This window comes from Acyrthosiphon pisum, chromosome A1 (genome assembly GCF_005508785.2).
Source record: "Acyrthosiphon pisum isolate AL4f chromosome A1, pea_aphid_22Mar2018_4r6ur, whole genome shotgun sequence".
Classification (NCBI taxonomy): domain Eukaryota; kingdom Metazoa; phylum Arthropoda; class Insecta; order Hemiptera; family Aphididae; genus Acyrthosiphon; species Acyrthosiphon pisum.
This window is the reverse complement of record NC_042494.1, coordinates 47,538,385-47,552,166: the sequence shown is the minus strand read 5'-3', so window position 1 is coordinate 47,552,166 and position 13,782 is coordinate 47,538,385. Positions and strand designations below refer to the sequence as shown.

General features: G+C 30.3%; 1 protein-coding gene across 2 annotated transcripts in view; it reads right to left on the bottom strand.

The window, feature by feature from the left end:
• Nucleotides 1-757: 757 nt before the first annotated feature.
• LOC100160130 (histone acetyltransferase KAT7) overlaps nucleotides 758-13,782 on the bottom strand; it is a 116,653-nt gene continuing 103,628 nt past the window's right edge. For both annotated transcript variants that reach the window (XM_029487179.1, XM_029487178.1), the window contains exon 12: nucleotides 758-1,812. The gene's annotated coding sequence lies outside the window, so the exon portion shown is untranslated. The remainder of the gene's footprint in view (nucleotides 1,813-13,782) is intronic.

Genomic DNA, 13,782 nt, shown 5'->3' with positions numbered 1-13,782 from the left:
CTTTGGAGGTCAACAAAAAATGTTTACAACCTTGTGAAACACAATTTTAAACTATTATAATATCTAATGTGTGAGTACTTCTGAAATCTACACAATTACGCGTGACATAAACTAAAATATCGATGTGTTTAGTAAGGAATTCGATCACTTTTGCTTTGCCGGACGGCGATCGTTTGCTGAAAATAAATACGATTTTATTTCAAAAAATATATAGATTTATTATTAACAAATCGATAATGCAGGTCATATTTAAAAAAAAATATTTTATGTACAAGTAAAAATTAACAAACAAAATATTTGCATAAGTAAAATAATAAAACACAGGTAGATGTTAAGAAATAAACATAATTGTACGAATATTTTTTTACAGTAATGTCTATACATTTTGTTTGTTAGCTTTTATTTTTATAAACTTATGGGAATAAAATTATGTTCGGTTTGCAGCGAGGAATTTCGCATTTTACACCCAAGTAATTCGACAAGCGTGAACCATTTCTTATACTTATAAATAATATATACATTTTGTCGGTTTTAATAACCATTGTATTTGACCCTTAAAAAAAAAGTAAACAGATTTAAATAATAATAATAATAATAATAATAAAAAAACCCCATTTACTTATCACTAATGGTTCTAAATGTAAGTATATAACAAAAAAAAAAAAAAAGAGAGAGATGAATATTATAATAACATAAAGTAATTATAGTAAATGATATTAACAATAATAAAAAAAAAAAATGCACTTCTGAGCTGCGATCAAACGATTTGAACAAAATATTTCTCTACACCACGTTCACGGGTAGTACTTATGTACACGATACAGTGGTGGTGAAAATGGCATTGGGGGGTTGTTGAGGGTAAACCATTATACTTACTAGGGCTGCGGTCGAAATGTAGATGGACACAGTTACAATAATATCGCTCGGTATAGGTAGGGTACCTTATAATATATATTATATATTGTACGTATATTATGCGCGTGTGTATGTAATCGTACGAGTTTTAAGGGCTTAGCAAAAACACTGCGAAGGGGTGGACGTATACCGTGCCCCTATCTATATTATTATTACAGTATTGTGTATAGGTGTGGGTGGAGCGTGTACGAGGAGTCGGCGTATAATATTATAATATGTAAATCGACACGTTTATAATAGGTGCGCACAGTGTAATATTATTATGTTGCTACCGTATGCGATTTAAAAACGGAAAAAAAACAAAAGACTTAGGTTTTTACTATCGGGACGATGAAAAAAAAAAAAAAAGCGAAATCCTAATCGATTAATGAGACCAGGGAGAAACATAACGTCGGATTATGAACGGCGCGCACTTTTCGATGGCGAGCAGAAAGGTGGAACGTCGCCCCGAGAACGAAGTAGATTATTATTAATACAAAATAAATGCATTCTCGTTTAGCTCCCACCGTCGTCGTCGTTCCGTATACGAGACCCGACCCATTGGGGCGACATCCGCTGCTTTTCTTGCTCGGTCGTTATCACATTTTATAATTGTGAAAAACGCGTGCTATTTTATCGCACGTTAACAGCCCCCAGTCGAGGGGACGCGCTTATTGGGTTCGATGCCAATAACGACGATATCGGCTTAACTATTCATTGTGACGCCGCTGCATCTTCCTTCGGAAATAGGTAAAATAATAATAATAACAAAATTAAGAGGGGTACAAATTGATTTTTCCGCCCGGAAAACTTAATTGCCTCTCCGAACGTCGACGAACCGATTGGTTTGCTACCGGATCAATCGCTTGTTTCCGGGAACAATACTGGAACGTGGCGGTGAGTGTATAAGCGTTGTTTCTGAAAAATAAAAAAATAAAAAATATTACCATTACACATATATACATTTATATTATACACATAAATACATCTACATGAGTACATACAAAATATAATTAATATATACACCAGAATAACGTCAAGCGGACATTTTAATTTAGGATAAGCTGTTTAGGAATACGCAATAGGGTCTTTGTATTTTTTTTTTTTACTTAATAGAAACTCGTAAACTGATTTTTTTTTTACATAAATAAAACGATTAACAACACAAAGCAACACGGTGTCTATAAAATAATATGGATACGATTATTTATTGTTTTTATTAGTACAGAATATAATTTGTAAAATCGATAGCTATAAGTACACTTAGTACCAATATTATACGTACAAATACGGAGAAACGTCAATAGTATATAGGAGGTAGGTACTACATATGACGAACTCTGTGATCAATACAAAACATCGGATGCCAAATTCACAATAAAACATATTAGAAACTCTTAAGATTCATCATGCACAGTTCGTACGAATATACAGGCTATGCATATTGTATTAAAAACGTTTAGTAAATAAATACGCGTTTCACCGGTATCCTTTAGAAATTTTTCAATTTACCAACAATTTGGTGGGTTTGAGCACTCCACAAGCTCGTTTGAACAAAGTCACCACAGTCACAATAATTTGAGTTCGCTCAGTTTGTCGCAGCAGTTCACAGGTTTGGACTATCTCTAAGCCTCGGCCAAGAGAAAATAATTTCTAGCGGCTTCAACAAAACGCCATGGATAGGAAAGCTAAATATTTAATAACTTAACATTTATACTAGGTAATGTATCTTTGTACCTAATTCCAAAAACGATTTATAGGCCGTAACGAATGTAAAGTTTTATGTTAATGTCGTCGGATTTTCATGTACAGTCAACCTATAAAGTCCGGCTACATATAGCACCATTCAGCATCGGAACTTAATAGTTTTTATCCTTATCTTCATGGACAATACTTTTGTTATAAACATAACTACATTGCTATAAAATATAATATATATATATATTAAATAAAGGTATATACCAGACACATCAGAAATTGGTAAATGGAAAGGGAAAATAATAAATAAAAAATTGTAATTTACATGGGACGAAAAAAGGTCGCTTTGGTCGTAAAACTTTTGACAGCAATATCGTAATAATAATAATAATAATAATCATATTATTTGACAATATAACATGGATTTCACATCATAGACAAAAATAGGATCGTAAAAATAATAAATAAGATCAGAACAGAGCCACATCCGACAAACAGAATGGTAATTCATGATTTATAATAATAATAATACATAATCAAGAGAAGACATATTATATTGGCCTAAGCACTATAATATTAACAAGGAGGGTGTTTTTTTTTATAGTTACCTATGTCACATGTGTTTCTTTGCAGGGATTCGTCTATGGTGGGTGTTAGACAAATTGGGAAGATTATAAATAAAAACATTCTTTGTTCAGTGAAAATCGTAAAAAACACCAAAAGTAAGTGTGTCATCAACGACCGTTGGAACAAAAGACGAAGAAAATAACTTTCATTGTGACAAGACAATTTTTAATTAGGTAATAAATTAGGCTGAGGAAAAATTGGCCGATAAGTCTATACGGATTTTTATTGTTCATTATTCATTAGTGCATTCATGTTTTCGTGCCGGCACGGCGATTACAGACAACGGAGAGATAATGTCGTAATCGTCATCGTCTTTCGACGTTATCTTTCTTATTACCTGCATATTATAATTATAATATTAAATTATAATATATTATATTATAATTTAATTTAAAATCGCACTTATATAAGATTTATAGAGGTTCTGAGTTTTTAAGGAAAATTTGAACATTTTTAGATTTACTTATATACCTTAAATAAATAAAGTTTACACGTGTAATAATCAATTTTTAAATAGTACCTAGGTTTAGTTTAGCAATTAATTAAATATACAATTTAATACCTAGGTAATGATTTGAATTACTTAAAAAATTAATTAAAACGGTGAATTAAATGATTAAATACTAAATAGTATTATCAAAGATGCATAAGTTAAAACAATCTGTTCCCTCGCATTACGATACTTCCGAATTTTTTGTTTTTACTTTCATTATTTTCATTGAATTAGTCAAAAATATTGAATACCTTTTTTACAAAAGATATACAGTATAATGGCAGTGGTATCAAAATAAAATTACTTACGGGCTATATATTTATACGCCAAAAGTTCGCGGGTAAAACGTCTTTTTTTCTCATCTTAATACCTACTAAATCCTAAATAACAAAATTAATTTAGACAAAAATTGTTTCTTCTATTATTTATAAATATAACTCGTATTTCAGACTAGGTATTATAGAGATGTATATATTGATTTTTTATTTAGTAATTATTTATTTCCATTTGAAAATATTTGAAGAAATAAATGTTTATTGCTGGGCACACTAAAAGGGTTCGCGGGACATTTGTTTGAGACAACTGAAATATATGAGAAAGTTTAAGAGGTCACGATACTTTCCTCAGAATGTCTTCCTCTATGAAAATGTATTTTTACAAAATGTCCTTCTTCTCTAGTATCGGTAGTAATTTCGGAAAAATTACTATCAGCACAATCACCAAGGAAAAAAAATCCTGTGTGTACTAGCTAATGTATGCTATTTAATAATTTGCAGATACCTGCTAATAACATGCATTTAAGTAGGTATAATAGTTGAAAGAATTTTTAAATAAAAATTAAATCAAAAACCATAGTCAAACGTCAACTATTGGTGTCAGACATATCATAATTTATAATTTTTAAATAAATTAAATGAAGAATATCAAACAGTGTAGTCTCACCTTAGCCAGAATAAAATATTAAAATGTCTAACATAATAATATTATACATAACAGTTTTGTTTCTTTGACGTATCGTATATTCGTAAGCTGGTTGACCTCACGTATATCGTGTATAGGGTTGTCTTTTAAAACCTAAATATACAATAAAGGTTCATGCTTTTGAACCAAACATACCCGGGTGGCAGTTACCATAGTGAAAATGATCTATTAAAAAGTGACTGATCGGTGGTTTTAAACTAACCGCCGCGCTGTGTGCGTCTGTAGTGTTCGAATCAGATTCCTATTGTGGTCTAGGGCATTGAATGACACATTATAGCATGTTGTTTCCGATCAATAGTCAATGGTGTACGTATGAAGTGTACGCTAGTATAGGTATGAAGGTAGTTTTATAATAGTTTTCAATCGGAATCGATCGTAAATAGAAAATACATTCGAAGCTAATAATTTTTAGACGTCATCTAAATAAAAAAACCCATCCCAACAGAATCCGATGATCTTTTTTTTATATAGTATAAAAGGAGACGGTCCCAAGTTACGAAACTATTTCATATTACCGACACTGCAGCAAATATTTATGTGTATGATATATTATGTACGACCGTCTGAAACTAACGTTTTCGTCGTTATGTCAGCTTATACTTACGACAGTATAATATGTGAATTAAAAACTCGAATAGAATAAAATACCGAGACGACTATAATAATAAGTAAGCCATTTGCTCTTAAATTATCCCAATAAAGAAGACGGTGTTGATTGACATGACCTCTGTTTCGGCCGGATACAAGTCGGAGAATAAAAAATGTGTGCTTGATCACAATGTTCACCGTTAAAATGTAATATGCGACAATATGTCCATAATAATTATTTGAATATGTAGTTTGCTAATAATATATATACAACATAATACGAGTATTTATAATCATAGTTACATTATACATTATTTATATTATATTAATATATATATAACAGTATATAATAATCCCTGGCAATTAAAACGACGTACATATATTGTACGAATTAGGTCATTACAGCCATTTTTTGTTGTATTGCTCTTGGAATACAATTCAAGTTTTAATGTCTATTTCAATTTAAAATAAAGAATATATCATTGTTGATATTTACTATACGAAATAAAAATCAATTTATAAACAAAATAATATGTGTAATACAAAAACAGATTTGGATTACTTGTACATTTTACAAACTTGTTAATAACCGAGTAATTATTATGCATAAAGAAAGATTTGAATAAGGTATAAGTTATTATGTCACTGAATTATCGAATTGAACAAAAATGTATAGATACCTAGTCGCACAATGCTTCCAAAAGTTACTTAGTGCACTAATTACCTAAAGATGTCTATAGACATTTTTTAAAGGGGGGAGGGTCCTAAAAATTTTTCATTATACGTTAATTATACCTATGTCCCATTACTGTATATAGGTATTAAATTGTAATAGTAAATTTAACTAACAAACTTGTTAAAAACTTGAATGGTTAAAAAATTAAAACTTTAAGTATTATAACGTAATATAGTACTTAATACCAACTTAACAAAAAGAGGTTTTTTATGTAGGTACAGTTTGATATTAGGTACAATTAAAAAACTCTATAATGACTAACAATTATATTTTACCAGGTAGGTACTTAATAGAAGTCCAAACTCGTTTATTTTTTCCTTCTATCAGCACAGAATTATGAAGTTTAACATACTATATTTTGAACCGTTTATAGGTGACTATCACAAATAGTATTTCTCGTCAAATTTTATTCTTTACATAGAGTACAAAAATATCTTTTTGTAGAATAAACCACAAAGAGTTACTAAAAAAGCTAAATCTAAAGTTAAAGCAGCGTTGGAAAAATAAATATTTCTCATAACCATATCCACTAAGCACGCATATCCCAATTTTATCCTTTAATAATGAATTTATTCAAATTCTGATTTTTGAAAATATATTTAAATACTACGTTTTAAAATTCTTGAGATATTTTATACTAACCTACCCCGCAAAGTTAAATAGCTCAAAAACTACTCGTGCGGATTTGATTCAGAGAAGAGAGGGGAGAAAAAAACAGAAAATTGTATCTACATTCTACATAGGACATTCCTTAAGTAGCACAAAAAGTCTCAAGAATTTAAAAAAATATTAATTAAGTATATTTAAAAATTCCAAAAAATCTAATTTTAAAGAAGAAAAAATAGGGTGTGAGCATAATGCTTGGTGTATCACATCGTATATATTGCACGAAGGCAACAAGGTAAGTTTCAATATCATACCTAGTAAATGTCTGTAGATTTGGTGTTAATCCATCGTAAACAAATCCTATGTAAAATATAAATTATAATATTGTGTTCGTTTACAACATCAACGTCAATCTTATATGTATCTATTTTCAAGACAAGTGCCGATTTACCTCGTAGGGCTTTAGCATTGTTCGTCCCTCCACTATTATTAACCGTAAGTTAATACATTTTGTAACAACTAATCTTGCCTGTACTTAAATCAACTTACGCGTTAATAAATACATGCTCATACCTATATGGTATATCTGCAACGATCATTAACATTTAAAGTCATTGTATAGTAAAAAAAAAAAATTGAATTTATTAGGACATTAGTCCATATTATAGTCGATGTACTTTGAGTTTTAATCGATTATTTTGATATAACGATACAACCACCGGCGTATTATTAAATAGATATTATTACATTATGTACAACGGTGTCTGTAGACGTAGAACTAAAACAGGGCCAACTGGAGGGCGAAACAAATGGGACAAGTGCAGCTGTGCCACGAGCCAAACGAGTAGTTTCGATGTTTAGGAGACATTTTTAATTCGTTTTATTCTAAATTTTAACCGAACACTAACGAGATAAAAAAAATTCATTCTAAACAAATAAAATATTACATCTATTCGTTCAATAAGAAAGTTATTTAACATTTATAATTAATTTATAGAAAGGTCGGAACAACAAATATTCAAATTTAATTAAACACTAGACGCCAATTATAGCAAACGTTGAACTGAAATATATATTATATTATACTATTATTGCATATGCACATTTTTTATATTCTCAATATAGAATGTTATTTTTAAATTGCAGACACCGATTATACAATAGACGTTCAAACAAATTATAATTAATAACTGAGATTGTCATTAATATTCATACGATTTACAAATTAATATTAGATATAGTATCTACAATATTAATATCTCTGCAGATTTTCGGCTGAATCTGTGCATTGATCAATGATAATTATAATGCAAACGATAAGGGCTTATCCACCTTTATATAATTATTTTAAATGAGGCAAAGAATCAAATATTAATTTTAATGAAAATTTGCATTAAATATTTATAAATAAATAAATAATTTACAAGTTAAGAACATCGTCAGTCAAAGGAATACTATTTATTCAAGGCTTGTATTTAATGGAGATTTTTTTTTATGGTAGTTCAACTACTCGAGAATTAACATAATTAGATTTTATTTAATAATAGGTAATACGCGCGTATAATATTGAAGATCAGTTGGAAATATAAAATATCTAACCCATAAAATTCTTAAGGCAAAGAAAACATTATGTGTTTATTTTAAATTTATTAAATTTGTTTAACATGATTTTGTTTATATAAAAGTTCAAATACGGTGTACTTATCGTTTATACATATTGGTTTAATGTTATAGGTAAACAAAACATATTATATTTCTGTATACTTCAATACGATAAAGATAAATTACCAGGACTGAATGAAATATCTAAACTTGAAAAGAAACACAAATTAAATAAAATGAATGGGTTCACATCAAGAAATTACAGAAAAAAAATGTTGTCAAATGAATTGAATTATAGGATATTTATAAATATGATATTAAATGTATATTTTTCTTAATTTGTATGCTCTGAATTGTATACATAACATGATCTCATAAAAATAATATGTCTAGGTACATTTTATGTTTTGTTTAATAAAGGTAGTTTACGTTTTGAATGATATATTTTATGTCTACTTTTAATTATTTGAAACACAAAACGATTGTTTATGATTATATTTAAAATAATAAAGGTATAGTATTCATAAATTAAAAATAATAAAAGTGCTACAAAAATAACATCATAAGCTAATAGTAATTTTCAATGTTTTTCAAATATCAACTGTTTCTAAACAAAGCACACGGACATGATATTAGAGCGTATAAATATTATATAACACTGACCGCATAACATGACTTCATCCGGACAAAAAAATCAAGAAACATAAAATACAGCGCTATATCGCAGCATATCTCTGGTTTAGTTTACCTACCTCAGTTCACGGAAAATCGACTGAGATGAGCATTCGCCTTTGGAGGATTGGATATAACGCTGGTATATTTTCGAACATTGCTCAAACTATACTTTCTAAACTTTCCTGATATCTCTAAGAACAATATCGAAAACGTTCGTCAAAATCGGTCATTTTTGAGACTATGACCTATACAGACATATATGATCATTGCCTTTTTTTTTATACATTTGAAGAACGGACAATAAATTAAACATTATTTTCTTTCATTTAAAAAAAATCCATAGCAAGATATCCCAATACCAATTATTTTTTTAACATTTTATTTCCGTAACCAATGGCAACCCTAAAAATTACTCGATTTTCGAACGCCGAAACAATATTCATGTGTGAGCCACCCTAAGACAGCGGTTGAAGTAAAAGGTTAAAACACCCACAGAGTCTCAAAGAATCTATTGATATAACTTTTATTGAAATTGGTCCAGTACGCAGTTTCAGAGATTAGCCGTTAGTAGAAACTCATTTCAAATTTTTTTTTCATAAAATATATAGATAGGTAATATATTTAATATTTATATTAAAATTCAAAATTCAATTAAAAACTAACTAATAAGTTGTTTGACGAAGAACGTTTTACATTTTCTGAAATGCCGACAGTTGTAGCGCGCCTACAAAGACCATAAATTCATGATTTTGTTTATAATATTAAATGGAAAAGGTAGGTAATGGGTTAAAGGTAATTACGTATAATATAATGTAACAACGTTCAAAAAACAAATGTTTGCTGTCTTATGAAATTAAATATAAATTGTATGAGATAAAAAATATAATGCACTTTTTTCGAAAAAAATAGGTGTACTTTTAGGCAGGCCTTATAATTTAATTAATATAAATTTAAGAGACGATAAAAATAAGACCCAATAATATAAAACTTTAATGTCAATACGAACGGATTGTCGACAACGGAGCCTGGCAAAAGTTTGAACTCACTCGGATGCGGATGACATCTATGTGTATATCGCAATTACACATCTTTTTAGCCAAGGCGAATGATTTAAATGTATTTATTTCTATAGATCTAATAAAAACGACAGTAATTTAAATGTAGAGAGTATTGCTAACAGATTTGTTGAAACAAAACAATTTTACATATTTTTGTTTAATTATTAACGTTTAAAGGATTCCGTTTATATTTTTTATCAAAAATTAGGGGATTTGTACAAATCATTTGATTTATGATTCCGGTAATATAAATTCGCCACCTTGGCAAGGGCACTTCAGCTCAGTTACAAGTCATGTTGTACCCCACACAGCATTTGGGAAATGATAATTTTATGTGAATATTTTGGAGTGCTTGAATAATGAATATTTGACTATCAAATAATATTGTATAAATATTTTATTCTCATGATAACAAAATATTGAACTATATGGTTACACAAAAATGTTGAATTAATATTTTTATAATGTTTTCATGAATACGTTAATTGAAAAAATATGATTAAAATGTTTTGTTAATGTTTTTTACAAAATATTTTTCAAATGTGAACTTCTTGGCCAAAATATAAAAATAAAATATTTTCTTATTATTTACGCAACTTTTTCAAATATTTTGACAACTATATTATTTTACTGAAAATATATTTACCAATATTTAAATGCTGTGTGGGACCTGGTGGAATCATTATAATAAGGTATAATCATGCGCATCGCATTTATCATTTTCAGGTTCTTTTGCACAATACATACCGAAATAATAATTACGCACGTCACGTAATTTCAGCCGAGAATCAATGATACACAATCAGAAAACAAAAATTATTTTAATTTATTTTTTCTTTGGACGACGGCCATGTTGCCGCAATATATTATTAATTAGTATTTATAAGTTATATTATACATAGTGTAATACCTATGGGGAAACGCGTTTAAGAGTTTTTGATAAATTCGCACGCAAATATACGCACATCAAACGAGTGTAATCAATTTTCGCGCAGGCGGCCTGCGTGTATATTATTATATAAAAGGATTCGGATCGACTAACTAACCGAGTACAGCGGATTGATGATTAAAATAAAGGAATATAATGTGGCGCACATTCCGTATTAAAAACCGTATCCGTCCATAGGTGCGTATGATGATAATAATAAATATTATTATATACGTGTATTAGGTATATACCACTACTATACCACCGATATACCAACCTATTATACCATATAACGGCAGTGCCCATACACCGTCACACGGTAGCACGCTGTACCCCGTCTCTGTATAGGTATGTAATATAATATTATGTGCATGTGCATTGTGCACGCGACTGTGGCGAAGACGACGACGACGATATCAATCGCAGAGACTCGTCGTCGTCTCTCTTTTATATTGCGTATTGCGACGAGCTAATCAAATGTTTAATGCCCGTGCGACGACGGCGGCGGTCTCCCTAACTTAATCAAAGGACACGACAGAAAGGAGCTGCGGTATAATAGTATTATATATATGTGTGTGTGATTATGGAAATCAGCTATATGGATATATATATAAATTAATATTTTACAGTCAAATATAATATAATATGTACGTTTATAATACTATAATAATAATAATATGTATAAATGTATAAATAAATAATATTATGACGTATAAATGTGTACACGCTCGACTGCACTCGACGGTCGACGCGAAACGAATGTGTGTTTTGCTGGTATAAACCGCGTATCGGATGCGCGAGTGTAGGTCGAAAGAGCAAATAAACGTTTCTCATTTAACACAATAATATTATGTTATATACATATATAAAAGCACTGCTTCTGCCTTATAAGTAGGTATATAATACGGTACGAATAGTGTACGAACTATTTATATGTACAAGGAATATGCGAGACAAAAATCGTTATTGTATAGTATATAAATTATACATCACTTGGATACGATATTATTACGATTGTATGGCTTACCGACAATGACGCAATAAAAATATCGCTCACCTAAAATCGTTGACATCGAGTTCATTATTATACCCTGTTAACCTGAGTGTAGCCATATGAGCAAAATAAGTCATACGATTAACGAGAGTTTCGATTTATATAATTTATAATTCGTATTACGTACCTATATAGCATTAGACTCGTCCGGTCTAAGCGGTGACGCGACCGCTTTCGAAATAACAATAATAATAATATCATAATAACAATATTCCACTCGTTGAAGTGTATTATCGTGAGTCGTGACTAGTATTACGCGTATTAATTATTATAATATTGTAAGACCGACGGAATAGAAGATCTAAATATTATGTATGCACTTAGGGATGTATACAACCGACTAGAAGATTATTCGAGGGACTTGTGACTTGTAATATACGATGTGATGGAAAAGTCACACTTTTGGCAACGCAACGTACGCGATTCTTTCACCTGATTTATTTTTGTCTTAATTAATTTTTAATCTGCAACGAATTTTATGCATTTAACGGCGTTCGACCAAGCCCTTAATTTGTTTAGTACATCCGAAAAAGCAATCTTTTTTTGGACTTGGCGGGCACGGGATCTCTGCCATAGATGATATTCTTTCTTCCTTGAAAGGTCATTGAAGCCCATTATTGGAACACAAACTTCCATCTATCCCTATTCTGTGCTAATGTTTTCATCTCGGATACCAATCTCAGCTAAATTATTTTCAACTTTGTATATCTCCACTTTTGTTTCAGTCTACCTAGTGGTATATAGTCCAAAAGACTCCCATTTTAAGACCGCTTTCAATTTGTATTATACCATTGGATGCTTATTTCCGATCGATCGTCGGTAAAATGAAATAAAAAATAATCGTTGATATTTTATTATTTTTTTTTTTTGTTAAAGTTTGGGAAACCTTGACTATTGTGGACCGTACCAGTATATTCCGCGTTTATAATAACCGTACCAGTTTTCCGTTTACCATACCATTGGATCTACATACGTGCCCAAGCCCATGTAATTCTTCTATATTGCAATACTTCTACTATGTCAGGTTCTTTATTTAGTTGTTGTAGTTCTATATTACTTCTTATTTTATATTGTTGGGTGGTATATCATATAGAAGAACTGGTCTTATAACTGCCTTGCGCAACGAGAATTTCGATTTAAGAGATACTGTTCTGACGACTTGAAAATGTTCGATAGTCAATAGTAGCATTTGTTCACCGCAGTTTTTGTTATTGTAATTTCTTCATGATTATTGTTTTTGCTCTTTATATCGTTACACCCAAGTATTCAAAGCAAAGTACCTACCTACTCTTTCAAATTTATTTTTTCGACTTTTAGGTGTCTCCATGTTTTTCTCGTTTTCTCGTTAATTTGTTTGATTGCGCGATGTTTTCCGCACAATTTTTATGCAGAGAGTATCCTTTGTTCGTTAGTCATATTATATGAGTGTGTATGATGAAAACAGTGTCGATTCTATGTCTGCAGGTAAGAATCAGAATGACCGTGTCTCTTGTCTTTACTATAATATACCTATAGTGTTTTTGATTTGTCTCAGATCATTGGCACCTAGTTGAAGGTGTCCTGTACCGCACGCGTATAAATTCATCTTGATACTCGGAACGCCAACAGAGATGCTTGGACACAATATCCGAATGAATAATCAAAGTATATAGGAACCAGAGCGCGTGCACCGTCGTTTGGTAGTCGCACGTGCAGTAAGTATTATTATTTTATTAAATATTATTTTATGCACGACAGACTGCTGCAAGGACGAGAACGATTTAAGGATTTTTTTCAAAACATTGTCGAGGGCCTTTTAATAATATGTATCAGCGGTCGAGTCAGGCGTGCGTGGTCATATTA